The sequence below is a fragment of the Ptychodera flava genome, chromosome 1 (genome assembly GCF_041260155.1).
Source record: "Ptychodera flava strain L36383 chromosome 1, AS_Pfla_20210202, whole genome shotgun sequence".
NCBI classification, from domain to species: Eukaryota; Metazoa; Hemichordata; class Enteropneusta; family Ptychoderidae; genus Ptychodera; species Ptychodera flava.
In genome coordinates, this window is record NC_091928.1 from 3,976,210 (window position 1) to 3,988,897 (window position 12,688).

At 36.3% G+C, this 12,688-nt stretch overlaps 1 long non-coding RNA gene across 1 annotated transcript; it reads right to left on the minus strand.

The window, feature by feature from the left end:
• Nucleotides 1–7,385: 7,385 nt before the first annotated feature.
• LOC139120833 (uncharacterized) lies at nt 7,386–10,433 on the minus strand. The gene is made up of 4 exons (XR_011549156.1): nt 9,983–10,433; nt 8,653–8,698; nt 7,864–7,967; nt 7,386–7,588 (listed from the first exon to the last, which is right to left on the minus strand). It is a non-coding gene; the product is annotated as an uncharacterized lncRNA (long non-coding RNA).
• Between the last annotated feature and the right edge of the window lie 2,255 nt (nt 10,434–12,688).

Consider the following 12,688-nt stretch of genomic DNA (forward strand, 5'->3'; position numbering starts at 1 on the left):
CAATTTGATTAGTTTCTTTTCCTTTTCTACTTCTGTGATAGTCTTTAAGGCAATCAATCTGCAAGGCAATTATGTATTGACAAATATGTTATCTTTCACAAGTACATAGTAAACTGTTCTTGATTTTTCATTTACAATATTTGACAAAGACTGAAATACATAACATGCAACCAATGTTTACACTTTGCCTATACACCAGATACATGGAGAAATTTCAACATACAATCATCAACTCAGAAACCCTACAGGAAAAAGTAAACATTGTTTTCTTCCAGTGCATCCACATCTGGAACAACTTACAAACTTAACCAATTACACAAGGATGATGACACAAGAGATAAAATTAAACTGTGGTGAACTTGACCATCCCTTTCAAATCCTTACCTAACTTGACATCTTAAACTAAAATACACTGCATGGTTAATTGCGCACAAAAATACATCGGGGTGGACCATTTGATAAGGGACGGTGTCTGGAAGATCGATGAGGTACATTACGGTATCTTTTTTATCCGATCCATTGTACATTCTTTTTTCCCCACTCTCCCATCTTTTCTTTTTGTCAAACCTTCTCTGGCTGAATTTTTTATTGGCATTTGTTTGGAATTTTTTCAAAATCTGCCAGGATTTTTTTACTGCATTTCAACACCAAATACAGTTTACCATATCAAATGCTTACTAAATCACTACATTATATACTCTTAGTTCCAGTAGGTGTAAAATTACCAAAAAAAATCTTAAAATACAAAATGAAAGATATCCATCCCAGTAACACTGAAAGTTTCGCAAAGATGCCCCAAAAATTCAAAATTCCGGATTTCAACTTAATTTCAATATATCTTATTAACAAAAACCCTAAGAACCTGTTTACTAAATATCAAAGCAATCAGACTGGTAAATTTTGAGAAACAAATTTTTTGACCAAAAATGAGAAAAATTGCCCCCAAAATACGAAATTGCAGATTTCATCCTAATTTTAAATATATCAAATTAACATAAACCCTAGGAACCTGTACACTAGATATCAAAGCTACCAGATCAGAAGTTTTAGGAGAAAAATTTTTTGACCAAAAAAGGCAAAAATTGCCCTAAGATAAAAAATTGCCAGTTTCAACATACCTTCAATACATTATATTGGGATTAATCTTAGATACCTGTATACCAAATATCAAAGCTATCAAATCAGTAGTTTTGGATAAAATTTTTTTTATCAAAAATTGGGAAAATTGCCCAAAAAATTACAAATATGACAATATCAATACAATTTGCACATGCATGACTGAGGTCATTCTGAGGAACATGAATATGAGGTTTCATAGCAATCAGACGAGCGATTTCAGAGAACAAGATTTTTTGACTAAAAACTGAAAAAATACCCTAAAAAATACAAACATGCAAATTTCATCCCTGGTTTTTGCACACATACTTTAGCATACCTCAAGAAATCTGCATACCAAGTTTCAACCAAATCTGACCACTGCTCACTGAGTTTTAGCCATTTGCAGTATTTTTCCTTTTTTCCCCCTCATTTGGATATTTTTGGCACTGACATGTTCATTTGAACAAATTCACATCTCCACCCCTAGGTGCACCTGTACACCAAATACTAAGACAGTAGGTGCTACGGTTTAGGAGTTTTTGATGTGGACGGACATACATACATACATACATACATACATACATACAGACGACATTTTTCCACCTTATATGAATACCTCCCATTTGCATATATACATATGCATATTATATGGGAGCTAAAAATCATTTGAGACGGTTTCATGGTTCAGTGATTGAGACCACTCATGGAAATCAAAGTGAGACTTGAGTGGACACCGTGGGTCATCAGTGTATTAGGGAGATGTGTAGATATTTCATGGATAGTGTTTGACCATTGCACATTAAATAAGGAATTGTGTGTTAACACAAATTGCCAACAGTGTCTATGGGGTTATTTGCAGGGTCAAGATGTACTTGGATACATACATTATACACGATAGCAGCTGCAGTCAACTCAATATGACCTGCATATATTAGCTAAACCTGGTTCATGTCTGCTCATATAGTGTGCATATTCCTCTTTCGTTTGGATATGCCACCTTGCACATTCAACTTTGATTACATCTTCATAATCATCCCAATGTGTAGTTAAATAATCAATAACACCAAGTCTGATTTGTATGTGGTAATCTTCAGTATTGTAGATCCCATAACTTATAGCACGATATAGACAATTGCCATCACCTCTGATTGAGACAATCTCATATTGGCTTTTTGGGGAAGACCTTCGGCTCTCCATGTATAATTTCTTTGCAAGGTTTGATGCTTTTTGACTTTTCTTTTTTGTTTTCATATTTGTCAGTGTACTTCTAAAATGTCAAGTTCAATTAAATATATAAAATATTAAATGTTTATTGTCACTGCCTTCGCTATCAATGATAGTTCAAAATACGTGCATGAAAAGCTCAGTATTTCTAGAAAGTATTCAGAAGGTACTGTTATTGGATATTTCAGAAGAGTACTTTCAGAATGTGCTTTGGAATACAATTCAGAATAATATTCAGACACTCACTATGTGAGATAATATTCTGTATATTCTAGAACTAACAAGCTCTGCTTGTTAGTATGTATTGTCAATGTCACTGTTGGATGTTGTTGTCAAATGTCTGTGTATTAAGTGTGTGTATTCTGATTTATTTGGCTCTTTTTTTAATTAGCAGCTGCAGTAAAGACACAGTGAATACCAGTACTGCAAAAGAAAGAAAAATATGTCAGAGATAGGTTGTCTAGCTATGATTCACTAAATGATTTAAATTTCATATTAAATATTTTGATTTTACATTCAATGCACATTATGCATTTCCTCTGCGAACAACATTCTCCCAATAGCCACTGTAAAACTGAAATCAGATGCGATTCTTGATCAGCGTCATTATTCTAATTCAGCACAGATTTGTGCAATTCTGACAGATAAATCCAATAGGAAACTAATACACCATTATCAGTTGATGTTTCAATTGCAGCTGGACTGCACAAAATTCACAATCTTTGTACAAAGTACCAACTATGTTATCATCACCACAAATATATGCATCTGAAATATCATCAGAATAATTTGCAAATTGTTCAAAAATTTTAGAACACTGCTAAACAAATATGGACTAAAGAAATAAAAAAATACACACTAAAGATGGCTAAATTATTGAAATGAAATAACATACCAGTAATAAATATGCATGTGTTGAAACAAACTGTGGACTACACTTCATTTTTCAACATTTTAAACTGAAATGTTTAGCCATAATTTGAACGCCACACTATGACACAGATGGTAATTTTAAAATTCGTTTTACAACCGAATGAAATTCATCGACCGTCATATCTTGAACACAGAAATGCCTTGCTATATTGTGAATATTTCCGGTGGCGATAGCCCACTGTCCGTGCACCGCTGTACAATGGTCGGAAAGAAAAATGCGCCAGTTACATTTTGCAACACATGGGTTATAAACGTTGATAATTGTTGTTTATTTAGAAGTGTTAAATGTCTTTACATATTCTTTGCCCCACTTCCGCACGCTCGTATTTCTCTTGATATTGCGTTTACTGAGAAAATTTACCTCATGGCCCCTATCGACATGCCGAAGGGCATGAAAACGCTTCCGCCAATCATAGCAACGATTATGTCCTACGATATCTTGTACTATGTAATGTCGAATGTATTGGAAAGCGTGCGGAACAACGCTCAATCTGATTGGGCATAACAAAGCCATTGTGTTTAACAGCGTGGTCTGCAAGTTCTATCGAGACATTTTGGCAAGTTTCACGATATCAGTGAAAATACAAGATATAGTAATTTACTAAAGTGAAACCAGGAGGGTCATTTGTTTCAGACTCGGTATATTAAAATGAAATATATCCTAGTTTGAACCATGATGTAAACACCACATTTCGCTTACTCCGCTATGTCCGTGACGGCACAACCTTACAGGGGCCCCCGACTCGTACTCCACAAAAGTTACGATGCCCAAAAACAACCAAAAATTCTCGCAAATCGGGGTTGAACTTTCAGTTTCCACTATAAGAATCATTTCAATTGAAGTGTGGTAGAAATCAGGGGAACGGTTGTTTTAATGCACGCCCAAGCCCCAATTGTAAAACAATGGCGTCGTCATCACGCGACTAACATTTTTCGAATGAACTCCGTGAATATTGAAAACACTATTACAGTCGATCGCTCGTAAATTTAGATACTCTTTTTAAACTAGACATAATTAGGGCCCATACTGTATACTCGATGTGTGGTGAGATGTTGCCACACGTTTTAACACGACTTATCAGTTTTAACACGACTTATTAGTGACGTGCTTTGGATAACCTTCGAGGCCGTTTCTTCCGCACACAGCTTCTCACAATCTCACCTCTCATTCACTAACAGTTATTATCGGTACACGCAAAGTTAACACATGCTCTAAATACGGATACAAAAATAAACCTCTTACCGAATGTCGTACTGGCTCCACTGGTGTGACTGTAGATAGACGTAGCAGGAACTGAATCTCGTAGCGACACACAGAAAGTATGGCTACTCAATGCACGAGGTTGAAAGGCCAACGATGCTGAAGTTGGACTCAGTTTCGGATTCGGTTTCGGATTCGAATAACTGAGAATAGTTTATATGATTTATCCTCCAGAATTGGAGATTAAAGAAACTACAGAAATGGCCTTTTCTGCTTCATATCTGGACATTTTACTTGAATTTGACTCTAATGGTCACCTTTCTACTAGGCTATATGACAAGAGAGATGATTTTAACTTTAGTATCATCAATTTTCCACACCTCATAAGTAATATTCCACTCTCACCAGCTTATGGGGTATACATTTCCCAGCTTATTCGATATGCTAGAGCATGCAGTTCATATGGTGATTTTGTAAAGAAACATGGCCATCTCTCTTACAAACTATTAAATCAAGGTTACACCAGAGCAAGACTTGTCTCTACATTCAAACGCTTTTTTGGCAGGTATCGCAAGCTGGTAGATAAATACAATATCTCTCTTCATCAAATGATCACTGATGGCATCGGTGACATTGGGCCTTAGTTAGTGACCACTACCTATCTGACTTATAGATTGATATATGGCGGGTGCCACATGTGGGGCAGGATGCGCTTACCATTTTCGAAACACCTGACATCACTTCTTGGTCTTCTGGCCAGAGGTCCATATATCTTTCTTTCATGAATATGACTTTGTTTGTGTACCGTCTATTTACTGTCTGTTCTGTGCTGTTTTGTGTCTATGTTTACAACTATTGTCTTGCAAATTCCGACCTACTGTCATTGGATTATGGAATGGTATGTTTGCGATTATTATATTTCAAGCTTATGTTATTATTTTTTTGAAGAATATAATAACTACTGATACACAAGGAGATATTTTAACTAGATGAAATTACTGCACAAATAGCATGTATTTTATCACATAAATGTAGCATGTATTTCATGACATAAATGTTTCATATATAATCATAATTTATAAAGTTTAAAAATCAAAACACTTTTAGGAACTGTAATGCATGACTACACAAGACAAAACTGCTGAAAAATCAGTCAAAAGTTACAACTTATGAGCTGTCGATCTCAATTATGGGCATTATGCAGTTCAGACTATTCAAGCTAACAGTACTACGCACAATTCAAAGAAATGCATTCAATGCTATCTTTATTACGCAACATATTAACTGATAGTTTAGTCCGAGAGTTTAGTATGGTACATTCAAAATGCAATTTATGTAAAACAACATCAATCAAAACATCAAATTAATACAACATATTAACATTAAACCATGTGACACACATTGTGACATATAAAATGATTAAAGTATGTTTTTGTAAATATTGTTTTCCTTGCTCGACACTTCCTTTAAATTTTAAATTAGAGTCCTTTGAAGCTTTCTGTAATTTATATTTTTTAACCATTTTACTTGTGAATATATGCACACAATTTATGCCATGAAATATATGCATTGTTTTATTGTGATCTTATTTTCACTTTGTCCAGTGTGATTAGATATTATTTTAGCTGAAAAAAGGTCCAGGGAAAGTAAGGAAAATCCAGTATTCCACAGTGTAACAATTGGCTGAAAATATAAAATTTCTTTCAGTCTCTCGAATCCGAAACCGAATCCGAAACTGAATCCGAAACCGTGTCTAACTTCAGCATCGTGAAAGGCCTTACTGGTTCTGACCACTAGATCATAAAATATGCAAATGAGCAATTAATTAATAAGCCACACCCACCAAAATCTAATCAGATCTAAGTCTCATCATGATAATACCAAATACCAAATTGCATGACATTGGAACTTAGGGTTCTTAAGTTATGAGTGGAACAAAATCTGTCTACGGACGGACGGACGGACGGACAGACGGACACACACACAGACATTGTGGCGACAAAGGACACCTTTGGTGCTTAGCACCACGGTGTCCAATAAAAAGGGGTGGAGGGTCAAGTGTGTTGAACAACAAATCTTGGATAGACTGTCTGAAATAAATGATGAAAACAATTTGGGGTTGGATCTTGACAATAAAGCTGCATTAGGGGAAGTGGAAATAATTGTTGGGGAAGGAGGGGACACCTTTCAAGACAGCAAAGGTATTGTTCAAAATTTGAAAGTTTTTGCTGTCAGTGGGGCCATTAGGGCAATCTCCTACAAGGGAAATGAGCTGTGGAGAGATCCAACCCCTCAGTCCGAAGACAGTAGAATCCCTTTTGCTATCATAAATGCGGCAGAATCGGACCAAATAGTAAGGGATGAAATTCTGCCCATTCTCAAAGAAACTGAGAAGTTTGCAAAAGATGGTCTGAGAGCATGAAATACAAACGTCGATTGGAAGGAGACGAAAAATATAAAGGTCTTGTCCTCCAGAGAAAAAGTGGCAAATTCTTTTGCAATCTCTGCAAAGTGGCAATAGAGCAATGCCACAATACTAATCACTCATGGGACATGACAGTTTCAGCTGAGGATATGACAGTATGGGCAAGATCACATGTTTTGGTCAGTCAGATCCACCCATCGTCAACTATGACCCAAAACTGAGTATACCATTGACCATTTACATGCCAAGCTTAGAAATATGGGGAAAATGATAGATGAACTATTCACTGAAGCTGATGCCATTGATAAAGAGAGAGAGTGTCTCATGAAATATGAAGCTCTTCCTCATAGAATTCAGGTAGAGGTTGATGAGTTCAAATCAAAGCTAACTGAACAGTTTAACATTAAATCAGAGCTTCTTGAAGAGACAGATCAACAAGATCTCTCTTTATCAAGGCATCAGGACTTAGTGAATTTAGTGGATGACAAATTAGAGACTGCTAAACTGGCATTTAATTACAACATAAGTGAAAAGTTTACACTTGACACAGACGATTATGTTGAAAAGTATATAAACTGTTTAATTATTGATAGCAATGAAAAAAAACCAAAGAATATAATTGTATTTTATGTAATGCAAAGTATAAATCTAGGTCTGGAGTATTCAATCACATCGAGCGCATCCATGCGAAACTCTCACAGAAGGCACTGAAAGAAAAACAGGAAGAACATGAGAAAAACATTCATCATCAAAAACAGACAGTACTGAAAATAATAGAGGACATGTTAATGAACAATGATGAAATAAATTCACAGGCTCATGTGGTGCAAATAGTACATCCTGACAAACTTGCTGATGTACTTGCCAAGTTTGAAGCTATTGATATCAACATCAGAGATAGGGGGAGGGAGGCAGACCTGACTGCAGCATACCGTCATAAAAAAGCCAAATTAGTGTATGATGAAAAATTATCACAGTGTACCTTAGTGTTAAATTTTATTCAAAACTGTGTGAAGTATGTACCACCATCCAAAGATAAAGCAGGGAAAGTAACTGAAGACAAAGTGCAGGGAAACCAAAGGATAGCTGAAAACAAAGAGAGAAAAAACATACAGGATAAATTGAATGAGATTGATAACATCATGCATGGAGAGAACAGTTCTATCAGTACAGTTAAACAACTGAAGGCTTTCCTTAAGAGTAAAAGCATTATCAAAAAGTTTGGCGGTGGATATGAAGGTGGTGCATGTAGCAGATTTATGGGAGAGGATGTACTGAAGAAATGTGAACAGATATTGGCTCAGTCAGAAAATGCACTTGTTATTACTTCTATAGTAAGAGATTACCGTTTTCTTAACAACATCATGAGCATAACACACTTTACTGATCAAACATTTCAAAAACTAAACAAACAGTACAATTCAAGTATTGAAGACTTTCACCAACTTTGTGAAATGTTTGATCAAAAATCGAAACAATGGCTGCGTCGCATAACCGCACATCTTCCACATGTCACACCCACACATTACATGCACTTTGTTGCCCATCATGGTAAACAGCTTCTGCAGAGAGATGGGGGGATCAACATTCATAGCAGTTCAGGGATTGAGATGGCTCATCAGCGCATGAAAATGGACGTAAGAAGACATTTGGGGGGAGGTCACTGGGCCAAAACACTGCTAGTAAGATGGCTGATGAGGACAGACAAGGAAATTTTAAAACATACTCCTATTGTTCAGTAGGTAAAAAGTAATAACATTTAAAAAATAACCTGACAAATGAAAATTACAAGGAAATTGGCAGTCTCATACGGAGGTCTGAAAAAAAAAGAGAAATGGAATTGAACTAGATCAAGCAGTCGTATGTTTGGGTCCCTGTGAGGTTTTTGGTAATTGTAACTTGTCGTTATTTTTGTTTTGAGGAACAGTTTTAAAGACTGAGACACTGCAGCAAATGGATTGCAATCTTACATACAATTGTACAGAACTAAGCAGTGTACTTCACTTTAATCAAAGTTACTGTTACCAAAGAAAATGTACCCATGAGTCCCCTTAACATTTTATGCACATTACCCTTACGAAAGATCAAAATTTGCCACAAGTTTGCATTCCTTATTTGTTACAAACTTGATACAAATTCTGACATCCAAACAAGCACCAATCTTGCTAGTCAGTTATATACACTTTGATTCAAACATAGGCTAAGTTTGCAGCAAGTATGTGTGGAGAGTGTGATGAACATTGCACCAAGTTTGTACAGAGAATGTAGAGGTCATTTTGTTTTTGTTTGTATTGAGTGTGCACCAAGCTTGGAGATGTGGGGGGGGGGGGGGGGGGATTCAATATCGTGGGCATGGTATCTGTTGCCTTAGCAACAGCAGACATATACTGTTGCCCTGGTTACATTTCAGGGGATTTAGATGATTGAATTCCTGACAGCGTCTTTTTCAAAGTAATGCTCACACAACACAGTGTTCTCCCAGGATTTTTTTAGAAGAGGGCGAACACGTGGTGCGAAGCACCACAAGCGACCGCTTTAGCGGTCGCGGGGGGAGGTCAGGAGGGGGGTGTCCCCCCTCCTGCCGTTGGAGCTTTTGAAAAACAGAGATTAAAATGGTGTTATTTGGTGGCACTTGGGGAGTATTTTTTTCAGATTTTTTTCGTATAAAAAATTCAAAGGAAAGGAGATCTGAGACAGTGTTTCATAACGTTTATTACAGTTCACTGATTTCAATTATGAAGATTACATTTTTTGAAAACGAAAACATAGCGAGAGACATATATTTATTCATCGATGTCAAAATGATCACGGTGACCATAAACTCAGGCTTGGGGAGCATTTTTTCAGATTTTTTTCGTATAAAAACTCAAAGGAAAAGAGATCTGAAACAGTGTTCCATAACTTTTATTAAAGTTCACGGATTTCAATGAAGATTACATTTTTTGAAAACGAAAACATAGCGAGTCTAGAGACATACAGTTATTCATCGATGTCAAAATTATCACCATAACACTCACGTGTTCTCATCCTGATACACGTCCGACCGAGCCTAAAATTAGGTTGTTTTGCTTTGGGAAGGAATACACAAACGAAATTCTAACCTCTATAAAAACTTCAGTGTACCCTGCTGTCCTTGGTTACCCTCCAGCTCCTTGCCATGTTTACTCAGCTAAGTCGGTTACCTAATGCACGGCCTCGGTCCCTATAGGACCGTGGCTAACGCGTACGTAACGTTACGGACTGAGCCATGCAAATATGGCTGCCTTCGATGAGTTGCACATGGGCTTATGATCTCGGATGACATCACAAACTCGCGAGATTTGCAAGATCGATGAGAATTACGTTTGCAGTCTTCAGGATCGACGCTCACGCTCGCATTTTGCTTGTAAATCACTGTCAACTTTTTTCCCGTACATTTTATTGTTTTATTTTTCAAAAAAAAAATAAATCTTTTTCATTTCTGGCAAGGGGGCGCTCGGAATTTACAAGAGGGCGCCACGCCCCTGTTACCTTATTCAGGGAGAACACTGCAACATGTGGTACATGACATCATCGTGCTGCTACTCCCCATTGTATTGTATACAAATGATAATTTCTAAACTGGCTTATAAATATACACTCTTTAGATATGTTTACCTTGTGAGCAGCAGATTCTAAAATTCACCTTAGAGTCATGTATCCAGATGTTAGGTTGAACATCTATGAAAAAGTTGAGAGGATATTACTACATCCAACACGCACTCACCCTACGACACATTCAACTATACTACACTGTAAAAAAAAAAACTTCTCACACAATAAATTTTGTTTACTAAAAAACACAATATATTACTGCAGAATAAAACAGTATCTCTACTATAATAAACATACAATCTTTGTACTTTATACATAAAATGAGCTGTAAAATATATTCTTTTTGGCATATATGTACAGTACACTCTAATTCAAAACATTCCCTGACAATGGAATTTAGATTGAAAAATGGTAAATTCTGTCTCTTTAAAGAAGATCATACAGATCACAATTTTTTAAATGTGTACCAAATAGAAACTGCGTGGTGAAAAAATATTAAAGTCTCATAGATAGTTAACTATGAAAAACTTATTCAAAAAATTTGTAAGTTTTGTGACATATATACTTTTGTTGACAAATAAAATTCACTTTAAACATTTCAAAATACCTTTCCGATTGAATGTACATGGAAAACATAAGAGTTTTAACTTAATGTTGTATTATTACATATTCAAATCAAAACGAAAAATCATTGAAAAACATTGTCCAGAGCTACAAAAAAAAAATAAAAACTTCATGGGATGACTTGACTTAACAGCGATATTTGAACAGACACTTAGTGTTCATTCCAACTTCAAAAAGCAAACAACTAAACACAACCACATTCCACATCACTTGGATGATAGATTAGTTCCGCCGAGTCCAAAATATTGCTTCCACCATAAGATACTGACAACTGTGACGAAAATAACTCTGCCATGTCCGATTTGTCCAATGCACAGCATGCAGTGGAGTTTCTATCACAAGAACAATGCAATGATCGATAGGGACAGTCTCACTTCTTGTCATCATGATGTTCTCAATGAACAGTGGTTGGTTTGAAATGGTCCTCTGTGGCACGGAAAGTGTCAAAGCAGCAAACTCTAGCTTGAAACTTAACTGAAATCCCGCGGAATTGTCCAAGGTCATTTGAGTGTATAACGGACATCCATGATCCACTGAATGTGTTTAACTTACATAAACTCTCGGTGTCGAACGGAGGCAATGTGTCCTTCATCAAACAACAATTGTACTCCCAAATCTCTTCTTTGTTCCCTAAATCGTCCGATGACAGAAATAGTCTACAATTTCTCCCCAAAACGGCAGGTAAAAACGTTGTAAATTTGACTGCTGAAGCAGTGCATGATCCATGACTTGCTATGGTGCAGTGGAATTCAAATGCTGGTGTTGGCCAAATTAGCCAATCAAGTGTCTCTCTTCACGACATGTGATCTTGTAAGGTCGAAGTTCAAATACATAATAGGCTGTGTGACCTGTGACCTCGATGCTCTCATTTATCTGAAACGTCAGTTTCTCGAGAAATGGGAGAGTATATTACTTTTTTACCAACTTTTATGCACTTGAAATCAATCATTTGAAGACATTTGGTATCAGCTGGGATCCATGGTCTTTGGACATGTGTAATAATGCAAGTAATCATTTATAGCCGTGGCAATGCCTTTTCCCTGCTCTGACTCTGAGCGTACTGGTATGACAGTGTGAATGTGTTTTGGCGGACACATGACAGGTACTTTCAGTGGTTACGACTAGTGAACGGAACAAAAAAGTCTTTAAATGGAATTCGAGTACCATTTTTGGATCCTTGTCATTTAAAATATGTCCAAGGAAATTGTTTGAAAAATGGCAGCTTTAATAGTTGACTTTTGATGTTTTTCATTCATGATGTTGCAATGGTTTGATATGGAGGTAGCTACCTCAATGGTTTTTATAAATTCCCCAAAGTTTGTGCATTCCACGCGTAACCTAATTCATATGAGTTTAACAACCGAGAGTATTTAAAAATTTTTGAATAAAAAAGAATTAATTTGTCATTTTGTACAATGAACACAGGGTACGTAGTTCGATCATTGTTTCAATTCTGTGACAAAACAGTGCCACGTGGGACAGCTAAAAAAATCTGAAGTTCGTACCAAACTTGATTTGTATTTCACATATATCTACAAGCTTGGTACAAATGTCACAACTACCATGGTGAAAATCCCATAGTGTGTACCAAACTAGTACAAACTTGGTGC